This window comes from Thamnophis sirtalis, unplaced genomic scaffold (genome assembly GCF_051295495.1).
Source record: "Thamnophis sirtalis isolate CommonGarterSnake01/CBP01778 unplaced genomic scaffold, rThaSir2_p1.2 scaffold_2, whole genome shotgun sequence".
NCBI classification, from domain to species: Eukaryota; Metazoa; Chordata; class Lepidosauria; order Squamata; family Natricidae; genus Thamnophis; species Thamnophis sirtalis.
The window spans coordinates 158,545,338-158,558,729 of NW_028261382.1; positions in this window are offsets into that span (position 1 = coordinate 158,545,338).

Consider the following 13,392-nt stretch of genomic DNA (forward strand, 5'->3'; position numbering starts at 1 on the left):
AGATGGAATACCAGAGACATTGACCTGGGACCCATCTACCAAGAGACCTTGGGTGCCCTGAGCTGATGTCGCTTCTTTTGGGGCCACCTCTTCCCAGCTGATCAGATCAAGGGAAGCTTCCTGGTAAGTTGTTACATGCTGCGGGGAGCTGATTTGGCCAGTTAGCCTACCATCTGAGAGAATGCTAGCTGAGGGTTTTGCAGAAGTAGGTATATAGCTAATACATGGTGCAATATCCGGAATAGCATTCGAAGTTGGCTCATTAATATATGCCACTGAGGATCTTTTGGGGCCAATAAATCTTCTACCACTCACAAGTTGTCAATTACTCAAAAGTGGCTTAATCAATATATTTTTGAAGACTCTTCTTGGCAAGATGCCAAAGGATCTTAACCAGGATCCTCTTCTGAACAGTAGTTTTTGGAATGTTAGAATTATCGAAACTAAGTAGCACTCTGGAGCAGTATTCAGGGGAGGGTAAAGGTTCTACTTTCTTCAAATCATCAGCCAATAACTTAAATAGATGACCCCTCACCAGCTGTATTGAACTCCAGTAAGGTAAATTGCCGTTAATGGGGTTAATGATGAGGGGCACCTGTTTTGGCTGTAAGACCAGGCGGCTAATTGCATCATAGGATGTGGAATTCAATCTGTTGGTAGAATTTCATTGACCAAGATTTCGTTGGCTAATGCTTTTATTAAAGCTTTTCGTGGGATTTGGTAGGAAACACCCTGTCGCCACCATCGACTGCCGAGCAATCATCCCAGAACACCCACTGGTAGTCCAGGAGACTAAGTAGTTTAAAGTACTTACTATTATATCAAGCTGGAGCGGAATGCTCGCTGTAGTTTCTGCAACCAGAAAACATTGCTGAGCCAAAATTCTACAAGGATAGGCGCATGCAAGGGGTGGTTAGGGGGCGCAGTTTCAGGTAAGTCTTTATTCTCAGCTCGTGGGACGACGCCCTCAGAAGCTCCCCAACCAGAATACCGAGCCAAAACAAAGTCCTCAATCTTAGATTGCTTCAAGAAAGGTTTAAAAGCCAAGTCAATGGGAGATCTGCTCCTTTTCCTTGTCTGCTGCCCAGTTTCTTCTCTGATCCTTTTCAGGTCCTCCATTGGGGCAGGGCCACAAAAAAGCAGCAGAATTAAATTTGGAATTTCTAATCCCTTATCCCGGCATGGAGCTGACTCCCTTCTCACTTATAAATAATAACTATTTGTTCAAGTGACCTTTTCTAGCAATTTCATTACACATTGGAATTCTTTTAATGGTACCTCGAAATAACATATTTAGAAATAAAATACAATTATGCACACTCTATATATAAATACCGTAGAATAATGAAAGGTATGGAAGAAGCAATACCTACAGAACACAACAGTTCAGTAATGGAATACAGCTTAATTGACTCTCTAGTTACTTTCAGATACAGAACTTCTTTTATGCAATTTTCTGTATTAAACCTACACAATCTGGCACCCTTCAGATTTGTGGAATTTTCAATAATCACCTGGACAGTATGGTCAAAAAGTTATTTTAATTTAGGGATTTTAAGAATTATATCCAATAAGTCTGAAGGGAAATAAGATACAGAAACTTCTCGGGATCATTCTATCTCCAAATGATCCTTCCAGTTTGCTGAAATATTTTAGAGCCCACTGAAATAAGTTGCTATCATTTTTCAGTCTTAGGTTCTGCACTTTCTTTGTGAAATGTCTTCCCCTAGAAATCTTGTCTAAGACCTTTTTTTGTTGAGCTTTTTATTCTTATATTCCCCAAAATGTTTATTTAAAAAAAATCAGTGATTTGTTAGCTGTTTGGGAGAAGAGATATTTCTTCTAGTTTAGATTCAAGAATCCCTATAAAAGTTGACAAATTGGCCCATTTCAGTTTTGCATTTTGTCAGTCTGGGATTTCTTATTTATGTAATGAATCTTTTATCATGTTTATTTGCAACCACTGGTTTTTAGCAAACTTCAGATAAAATTACAACAATCTGTGTCACTTCAATCCATCCCCGCTAAAATTAACAACACTGTCAACAGTCTTTTACATCTTCCTTGCAATCACTGCAAACAACACTTTTTTTACATGTTTATTTACATCAATGAGCAAGAAACATTTTTTTCTTGTGTGTTGGATTGATTTAGTTGGATTAACCGAAGCATGATAAATCTAGCACTAGGTTCTTGATATAATTTGCTAAATAATAAGCAATGGATCAGAGCTTCCATCTAAGAAATATTATAAATAACATAAAAAGTATATAATTAGTAATGCTTTATCTCTTCCTATTATTTATATTTTTATTTCAGTTTTACAGAACATACATATAAAAACTAACACAAACTAGCAGTCAGAAAGAAAGAGAAAGAAAAAAGAAAGAGAAATAATAAGAAAGAGAAAGAGGTGGAGAAAGGTAAAAAAAGAAAGCAAAAATATATACAACATGACTTCCAACTTCTTCTGAGGATATTGTAATCATTTATATTTTCTAAGCAGGTTGTTGGCATTGCCTATAAATAAAGTTTTGTGAAAGTTCATCTCAAGGATTTGGGTGTAAATCAGATGTTATTCCTTCCCCACCTTTAAAAGATGAGTATGACTTGGCAAACTGAAGGTTTAAATATATATTATTTATCTTATCTAAAATCTTTTCAAAAAATTCAATAATGCATGGGACCTTGTGTCATTAAACAGTTCCTGATCTAATGAAAATTGTGAAAATAATTTGAGACCAAATTTGTCCATCCACATGCAGTGAATCAATTGTTTTTTGCTCCCCCAAGGACCCTTCTTGGCTTTAACCAGGAGTCTCATTGCTGAAGGACTTGCCCTGGGAATATTTGTCATGTAGCCACTGCATATTTTTTTCTGGGAAGGATATATTTAAATTACTTAATGTAGAGGGGAAAGTGATTGGTGCAGTGGTTTCAGAAAAAGGAGAGTTTTGAAATGTCACAAGGACAAGAGACGTACAAATGATTAGTGCTGTTCCTGAATGAAAACCAGAAGAGGGTGAGCTAGTGCAGTGTGGATTGCTGATGGTGGGTTGAATGCTAGGAAGTAGATAGTAGATAGAATGCTGTGCTTCCAGTTTAGGAAACAAAGAAGATTCTGGAAATTGGTGATGTAAAGTATCCCACTGAGGATTCTACTGCTGTGTTTCAGGGTAGTGAAATTCCCTGGTGTATTTAGAAAGAGAAAACTTGATGTGTCTTTTACGTACATATTGCAAATATGTATTGTAACTAATTGAAATACAGGTGGCATCTGTAGAGTCTGCACCTCTAATTTGAAGTCGTAATTAATATAATAATGAGAAATAGAAAAATGGGGCTATCATATACCAGAGGTCCTTTGCAGGGGGAAAAAAAAAATAGAAGCTTGCAAATCTAGCAGTTTTGTTGTCTCCTTTTAACCCCTGTAGTTCCAGGCCACTAATGATTTTTATTTTTTTTTGCGATTGAAATGGCAGGTCATCTTAAGATAAAATAAAGATAATTTATAAATTGATTGTAGGTGAAGAAATTAACTTGGCTTGTATAATGGAGACCTAGTTAAGCAAGTGGAACGGTATGAGCTCTGGGGGTTACTTTGGATTCACTGCTCCTGCTTCTGGTTTAACATTTTTATTGGTTATAAGGTAAAATATGATACAAAATGCAAAAGGAAAACAGTGGGGAGGAAGAGGGGAAATAGAAGTGAGGAAGGATATGAAAAAAAGAAAAAGAAACACTGACTTCCAACTTTCTCTGTTGCAGTAAAATAAGACATTAACATCAAAGCACAACTTTTTGTTTTTTCATAATAATTTGAACAAGCCATTTCTATAAAGATCTACCAATCTAATCAGTAAAATCCAAGGTCAGAGTTTCATTCTTTTCCATTTCAAGCACAACGTTCAGAAGTGGTCTCCATGGCAAAACAAAAGTACTTATATTTTTCTTTAACCAAAATAGAGACTCACTGCTCCTGCTTGAAGAGCAAGTAGCACTGTGTCAGAAAGGCTTTTATACTATTTTCAGATGTTGTGGCTCAGTTGTGTCTATTCTTAGATCAGGAGGCTCTGCTCACAGCCACTATGTCCTTGTTACCTCTCAAATAGATTACTGTAATGTGCTTTATATGGGGTTTGCCTTGAAGAGCATCCTAAAGCTGCAGTTGATACATAATGCAGCAGCACAGGCACTTAGGTGCACTTTTCAGTCAGCTCATGTTCCATCTATTTCTTGAGTTGCACTGTTTGCCAGTATGCTTCTGGGTTCAATTTAAGGAACTGATAATGACCTAAAAAGCACTATGTGGCATGGGACCAGGTTATTTGAGGGATCGTCTCTCCCCACTTAGATCTACCTGTTCCATCAGGACCAGCATGACAGGCATCTAGAAAAGAGTGTCATTTGGTGGGATCTAGGAAGAGAGTCTCTTATGTCATAGCACCTTCTCTTTGGAATACCATCTACCCAGAACTTAAACTGTCTCTTGCCTGAGCTTTTAGGACAGCCCCGGAGACATGACTTTACTATGTCTCTGGGGACATGGGGGTCTGGTATTGTTGGAGAACTCTTACAATGACTGATGTAAGGATGGCTTCTGACCCTGATTGTGATTATTTTTATTTTAAAGCGATTATTCGTTTTTATACATTTGTATCAGTGGTGGGATTCAAAACATTTTACTACCAGTTCTGTGGGCGTGGCTTGGTGGGCGTGGTTGTTGGGCATGTAGGGGAAGGTTACTGCAAAATCCCCATTCCCTCCTGATCAGTTGGGAGTCGGTAGGCAGAAAATAGATGGAGATGGGGCCAGTCAGAGATGGTATTTATCGGTTGAATTGAATTGAATTGAATTGAATTGAATTTATTATATTTCTATGCCGCCCTTTTCCCCGAAGGGGACTCAGGGTGGCTCACAACCCAAGTCAAAGGGGAAGGGTACAAATAAGGAATAAAAAGACAGACAAAAACAATACCATAGTTAAAAGCACACAACAACCATACCATTCGAGGGGGGGGACAAGACTCATTAGCCCCAGGCCTGTTGGAATAGCCAGGTTTTAAGGGCTTTGCGGAAGGCGTGGAGGGGGGTGGTTCTCTGAACTCAAAATTTCTGCTACTGGTTTTCCAGAATTGGTCAGAACCTGGTGAATACCAACTCTGATTTGTATATTGGTTTTTTAAACTTGTTTTTATTGGATGGCTGTTGTTGCCTGCTGTGAACCACCCAGAGTCACTTTGATGAAATGAATTTACATATAAATAATCCTCATCATTGTCATCAGCTCTGTTCTCTAAGGAACATTAAGATTGTCTATCTGAAGAGACTTTGGAATCAGGTTGGATTGCAAGATATCTTGTAAGTTTATTTGGTTATTCCTATCAGTGATGCTGTTGACGTCCCAATTAGTACCTGGTATAAGAAACTTGCTAGGGCAATCAATGCATTCACTGTTAAGAACTGCCTTGGGCCTTCTTCAGAGATATCCCCTAGTATATGAAGGGACTGCAGGAGTTGAAGAAAAATACTATTTCAGAATCCTGTTTTCAATTAGTTTTTCCTGGGGAAAGATTCTCACAGTCTGGGTGCTGCCACCAGTACAGAATCAATTATGTAGGTGTCTAATAACTTTTCTTGTATGCTTAGACAGGATCAATTTCAGCCTGGGAGATCCAATGAATCAGCGAGGCTGCTTGCAAAAAAAAACATCATTGCTCAACCTAGTTAATAATTTCTAGAAAGGAAATTATTGCAGGCATCTCAATTAACATCTACTGGAGGCTTTTAAAAAGAGATTGGACAACAATTTGTTTGAAATGGTGTAGAGTCTCCTGCCTGAGCAGGGGTTGGACTAGAAGACCTCCAAGGTCCCTTCCAATGCTGTCATTCTGCAGGTCAGGGTGTTTTCTTATTTAAACAAATGTTTTTGATACAGATTTATTATCACACCTAGCATCTGTTTAATTTTTTAAAAAATATATTTTTACTGATATTCTGGAGGAAAGAAATAGGAAAAAATAAAGAAAAAAGATAATGCAAATACATTATTAAATACTGACATCACAGAATGATATAATTAGACCTTGGAGTATTTTGGTGTCTTTGAAGTGCTGATGAACTGAAGAGGTCATGTTAAGCATTAAAGATATTATCTAGTTCAGTAATGAAATGTCTGTAAACAAACAACCAAACTTAGGGAGCACTAAGGACTCCATACTTCAACCTCAAGCTAGATATATTATCTTCACTTGAAATTAGTCTTTTTATTACCCATCCTTTTTCCATTACACTAACAGTCAGCGATTAGAAAGTTAACATTTATTAGCAATCAGTGATTGTAAATCTGAGGTCACAGTAACTTTCCAATATTGAACAGTAATCTTGCTTTTATACATAATTGTTAACCATATCTTTCCTACATAATTAAAAGATACTTTTGCATTCTTAAATTGTGTGTGTGTGTGTTAGTGTGTGTGTGCATTAGTCGTTCCCAACTCTAGAGGGTGGTGCTCATCTCCGTTTCAAAGCTGAAGAGCCAGTACTGTCTGAAAATGTCTCTGTGGTCATGACTAAATGCATGGCACGCTGTTACCTTCCCACCAAAGGTGGTTCCTATTTTTCTACTTGCATTTTTACATGCTTTCGAACTGCTAGGTTGGCAGAAGCTGGGGCAAGTAACGGGAGCTCACTCAGTTACACGCAGCACTAGGATTTGAACCGCCGAACTGCCGACCTTTCTGATTGACAAGCTCAGCATCTTAGCCACTGAGCCACCATGTCCCTCTTCAGCTTTATTACTGTAGTGGAATAGATTGCTACTAGACCAATAAATTTTAAGTTGGGATATACCATATTAACAAATGTATTGCTGCTAAACCAAAATAGGCACATTATTTGACCTCTTCTAAAGAACTCTGCACTGGATCCTTGGAAATATAAAATCTCATTTTCACTGGATGAGGAGGCAGAGGGGTTTTTTCTTTCTAAAAACAAAATGAAACAAAAGCTCAGATTATCTCAACTCCTTTCAAATTGCTTTCAGGGTGGACTATAGGACTTAGAGAGGCAGGAGTTTATCTGGAGTTAACTCTCTTTGATCTCTCAGCATCCTTCAGTGCCATTAAACACTACATCCTTATGGATTATCTGAGAGATACGGGAAGAGGAGATACCGCTTTGTACTGGTTTCATGATTGTCTCTCAAATATACTTCAGTTGTTCTTCAGAAAAAAAGGGAATCAATATTTATATGCAATTCTAGGCCCCTAGCTGCCCTTAGGACATTTCAAGACTTTAGTTTCATTTATTTCATTTCTAAATTGTTTTGATAGTCTTTCAAATACTTTTTTGTCTATATTTTTTCTGAACATTTTCTAATATCTTCATTTCTGAACATTTTTATACAGCATTGTATATACATCTTTTAAAAAAAATGCTTTCTCTGGTATAATTCATCTTCATCATTTCCTTCCTGCAAATTTTCTTTTCTGCATACTGTACCTCATTCTGTTTGATACACGTTGTATCAGGTCAGGGCACTTAATTTTTCTTTATAATAATCAGTTAGGACTTAGTGTTGGTTTTTTTTGTTATTCTGATGAAATAAACAAAGAAAAACCCAGATAGGTAGGAATGAGAAGCTCAACTTTGTACAAAAAGCATGGATGTAGAACAGAAAGGTATATGGGGGCATCAGGAGCCCAGGAGATGCAGTGATCAGAATCCCCCCATCACAGTCTATAATTCTATCCTGATGATGCTTGAGGTTGACTCAGCATTCCATACTTCCGAGGTCAGTAAAATGAGGGTCCAGATTGTTGGGGACTCACACTGTAAACTAGTCAGAGTGTGCTGTAGTGGACTACGGGAGCAATATAGAAGTATAAATGCTATTTCTGTTGCTATCAGGCAAAAGAAAATACTGAAATAATGCTCATAGACTACTCTAAGAAAATGGGGATATTCAGGTTCCAAGTACAACAGTAGATGCTTCCCATTAATAGTCAACAGTTCATCTCAAGTGAAAAATGAAGGTTCTTCCTTCAAGTTATGTTTGATTTTTGATGATGTCAGAACACATTCCCATATATTTGTGGTTTGGAAGAAGTAAAAATGGAAGTTGCCATTTCCGTCTTCTAAAACAGTTAATGCTGGGTTTCTTTAATTTTACAAATCCCAGTCTAGCCCTAGTATTTCCATGCAAATACAAGCCAGGTTTAGTCCTATTTAGCTTTTTTAAGTCTGGCCAAACTTGACTCGGTACAAGGAACACTTAAATGAGCTCATAATAGATAAGTCTACAAAAGAGAATACATATTGGCCATTACTTTCAGAGCAAGAAGATGTTCTCTCATAGTGTTATCAGCTAAATTACTATAACTATATTTCAAGACCCAGATCATGGATTCTATCCTTAAGGTAAACTGGATTCTTCTCCAGCCAGATTCTCAAATTATTTACAACGATGATAATCCATCAGTGGTGGGTTACAGGCAGTCCGCCCTGGTATGGGCATACCATTCCGGTACGATACTCCGGAGGGTCCACCTGCCCACTCGCGCTCCTTACCTGCCTTTAAAGTCTTCAATGCTTCCACGCACATGCACAGCGCATAAAGAGCTTGTGCAATGCTCTGCTGAGCAGCTGGAGTGTCGCGGAGGCTCATGGACACGTTGCAGGATGGTAAGACGCATGCGCATGCTGCGCACTTGTGCACGCACACCACACACGTTCATGTGGAGGACGTCGTGCCCCATTGCAACCGTATCAGTTGCAATGGGATCCGGAACCTACCATTGTAATAAATAGTAAATTGCTCCCATTTCTGTAGAAAGATTACTTTTTTCAAAAGCTTAATTTATCTTTGAAAAATAATGAAGGCATCAAAGGAAATCCCAGAAGAGAGTAGAGATGGAAAAGCTCAGATGTAAATGAAAGATGATGAACTGAAATGATGATTTACCACTATTGCAAAAGATATCTCCTCCACTATCTTTAGATAATTAGTTTCCTCGCAACCTCAATAATAAATTGCGGTAAAATGTCCATTTTTTCAAATGTTGTTTTTTGCAGAGAAGAAAAAAGAGGAAAAAAGCTGGCTCTATTAAGCACACAGTATAAATCATATTTATCCTGGGATATGGCCTAATATATAAAAAACATAAATATTTATTATTGTATAAATGTGAAAGCTAGGAGGTTTTGGCACGAAGCTTGAAGAGCTGTTCATCTGCATACACAGAGGGTAATAGATTAGTGTCTGGATGTCAGATTTTCTTAGATTTCCCCTTCTCTCCTCTCCATGAAAACCAATTATGTTTTGAATCACTCAGCTTCGCTGGTGTTCAGTTTGCTGAGTAATAAATGCCCACTTAGTCCAAGTCATAATGTACATGTGTATGGTACTATGGGGGATGTAATGGAGAAGTGTCAATTAGGCCATTTTTAAACTGCCCTAGAGACTGTCAGCTTAATGCTAATTGATGACCTAGTAATAAGCAATATTCCATATAAAGTAATTCATCATCTTTTCTGACTCCCCAAAGCCTTGCATAATGTAATCTGATTACAGCAGCCATGCACATTGCCAAATTGACTGGATGGGTTCCCCATAAGACAGGAGGAGAAATTGAGAATAAAACTATAAATGTGGTAAAGCCTTTTCCTTGCTAATTCACAGCCTTGGATATTGTACATGTGCTGAGAAGAATGAAGCAAGTCCTTAAAAAAATGTCCCAAAGGTGTTTCACTTTCTGGCTTTTCTTTGAAGATGTTTCGCTTCTCATCCAAGAAGCTTCTTCAGCTCTTCTTCAGCTCCGTAGAAAAGTGACCATTTGAAAACTCTGGACTTTTTTGTATTTTTGTTTGGTTTGCTGGTTCGTTGGTTTTTGCCCTATTTTGATAATAAAATTTCATCTGTAAAGCAAAGTGAGTAGATGATTATTTTGTTCTTAATATTTGCCATGGCATGACATAACCGCGAACGTCAAAAGTGCGCCGACAACACCGCGGTGCTAAAACCGCTATGTCAAAAGCGCGCCGACAACAGCGCGCCGACAGAAGCGCGATTTAACTTAAGGTAAGGTTTAGGGTTAGGTTTAGGGTTAGGTTTAGGGTTAGGTTTAGGGTAGGTTTAGAGTAGGTTTAGCGTTAGGTTTAGGGTTAGGTTTAGGGTTATTTTTAGGGTTATGTTACAGCGCGCTTCTGTCGGCGCGCTGTTGTCGGCGTGCTGTTGTCGTGCGGTTTTGACGGTGCGGTTTTGTCACCGCGTTTTAGTCACACACGCTTTAGTCTACCGCGGTTTTGTGTTGGAACCAATATTTGCATCCTGTTTTTTACTTGGAAAGTCGTTTAAAAATGCATGCCTTACTAAGACAGCCAGTTTGGTGTAGGGATTATGGCATTGGGCTAAAAATTTGGAAGAGCAGATTATCATCTTGTCCAAATTGTAGAGCAAGGCGGGCGGGGGCGGGGGGGAATTGGAAAGGAAAGCAAACTTTAACAAATGTAGTGCCCTCCTCAAAACAGCAAACCATCCACATCTGCCATTTGCCTTGGCAATACACTAAAGAGGCTTTAAAAAAATCTTTATAGAATTTTCCACTAATAGTTATTTCATCATCTGTTATTCCAAGAAATAAAGAGTTTCTAGGAATGCATATACACCTACAGATGATCAGAGGAAAAGTTAATTCATAACTTTGGGGCTTCTGCTTGAACGACTGTGGCCTTTTGAATAAGTATAACTCCTGTTCTATGAACTTTCCTTTACCTATGGAAAGCTTAGACATGTCTGTGTTAGCTTGTTGTCACTCCCTGTGATTTCTAATTATTATTTAAACTACTTGAGAATACTGCTCAAGATGCAGCATACAACATTTACTTGGTGTTAAATAATGAATAAACATGTTAATATATCATATGGGTTTTTTTCTGTATTTTTTTCTGAATGTCATCTCAATTAATGACCATAAATCAATTATGGGTTTTAGGTAATGACTATTCTAAAGAGGGGTAAGATGTCTTCACTTCAAATATTTATTTTGCAAATGTAACTAAAAGAAAAATAACGATAGTTGCTATTTTCATAGGACTGGTGTTGAATAGACTCAGATATCAAGTTTGGTTTGGTGACACAGGCTAATCCACTGCTCACTGCCAGGAGTTCAATTCTGACTAGCTCAAGTTTGACTCAGACTTCCATCCTTTTGATGTTCATAAAATGAGGACTTAGATTGTTGGGGGCAATTTGCAGACTATGTAAACCGCTTGGAGAGGGCTGTAAAAGCACCGTGAAGCAGTTTATAAGACTAAGTGCTATTGCTTTTGTTATTCCTCTGAAAAAAGAAAGGGAAAAAGATTATTTCTCAGCTTCATGAAATCGTTAAACCATTTATGGTAGGCCACAAAGTTCAACCTGGTGTTCACTAGATGTAACCTAATTAAAGCATCCACAACAGATGCTTGACATTGGTCATTGATTCTACTGTTTAATTGAAATACATATTGTTGAGGATAGGTATTTTTGGTTTTGGTTTTCATCTAATATTCAGCCAGAATGTTCCTTTCTGTAATTTAAATCCATTACTCTGAGCTATGACAGTGACAGAGAACAGATCTTCCCTGTCTATTCAATGCAATTTATTTTCAGGTAATGGAGGAATGCTCACCTGTCCCTTATCTTCTTTTCTCAAGGTTAAACATATTCCACTACTATATTCTCCCTTCAAAGATCTAATTACTGATCATCCTTGCTACCATAGTTCTCAAGGTGGGGTCTGACCAGCACAGAATTAAATAAACAATTAGTTCTTACGTTTTGAAAGAGCTGAGGTGGCGCAGTGGTTAAATGCAGCACTGCAGGCTACTTCAGCTGACTGCAGTTCTGCAGTTCCGCTGTTCAAATCTCACCGGCTCAGGGTTGACTCAGCCTTCCATCCTTCCGAGGTGGGTAAAATGAGGACCCAGATTGTTGTTGGGGGCAATATGCTGACTCTGTAAACCGCTTAGAGAGGGCTGAAAGCCCTATGAAGCGGTATATGTCTAACTGCTATTGAAAGCACATTTCTGTTGACACAGCCCAAAATGGCTTTTGTCTTTTTTGCAGCCATATCTATCGCGAATACATATTATTAATTAACTTTTGTCACTAATACTCTACCTTGCACTCTATATGGGTTCATTTTATTTCTGTTTCATAAATAAGAATGTTGCAAATGTCACGGATAACTTTCATCTGTTCCTTTTAACCCATTTCTTTAACCTATCAAGATAATTTTGATTTTTTTCCCCTATACTCTGGCTGACTGGGGATTTCTGGGAATTGAAGTCCACAAGTCTTAAAGTTCCCAAGTTTGGATACCCCTACTCTAAGGTATTAGCTATCTCATCCAAATTTGTATCTTTGACAAATTTGATAAGCAGGTCTTTGACTTTTTCCAAAACACAAATAACAATGTTGAGGAGCACAGTCTCCAAGATTGAACCCTAAGTATTTGACAAGATTCTTCACTCCAGTGTGATTAGGAAACCAGGCAGCTTTTGCATCCATTTAATTGTCTTCATTAGCTGCTACTCAGAATTCCAGAAGGCAGTTTGCCAAATATTTTTGCTTAAATCATGATGCATTATACCTATTAAGGTTAGCATTCCCACAATCTACTATAAAACTAACCTGATATAAAAAGACTTTAGTCTGACAGGATTTGTACCTGATGAGTCTGTTCTAATGTGTAGTGATTCCCCCCACAAATACTTACAGGCTGATTTTTTAATGGACTCCTCTATGCTCTTCCCAGGAATTGATGTCAGATTGGTTGGTTCATTTGTGATACATTGTTGCATTGTATTTGTATTTATTTGGTTTGTATGCCGCCCAATCTCGGAAGACTCAGGGCGGCTTACAGGTAAAAAAAGGGAAGGGGGGACATACAAAGAATACAAACAACATTAAAATTCGACAACATTCATAACTTAAGATGGGGCTGCCGGAACAGCCAGGTCTTAGTCGCTTTGCGGAAGGCCTGGGGCAGTAACAGTTGCAGCTGTTACTGTAACTAGTATCAATTATATGTGATTGGTAGCAATAATAATATTTCATTTCTTGTTCCTTGGTGAAGATGATAAAAATGAGGCAGGGGGAAATAAGGGACTACCTGTTTTTTCTGAATTATTGTTATCCTGTCGAACCTATTTTTTATATTTTTCAGTGTTTAAATACTAAAACATATCTATGGCTTTATGATACAAAATATCTGTCTAAACTGGTTGCAACCATACACCCCAAAACAGCAACATCACCACTCCAAGCTAAGGTTTAAGAAGGACTGTGCTAATGCAAAAAAAGAGAAAGGAAGGAAGGAAGGGAGGGAGGGAGGGAGGGAAGGAAGG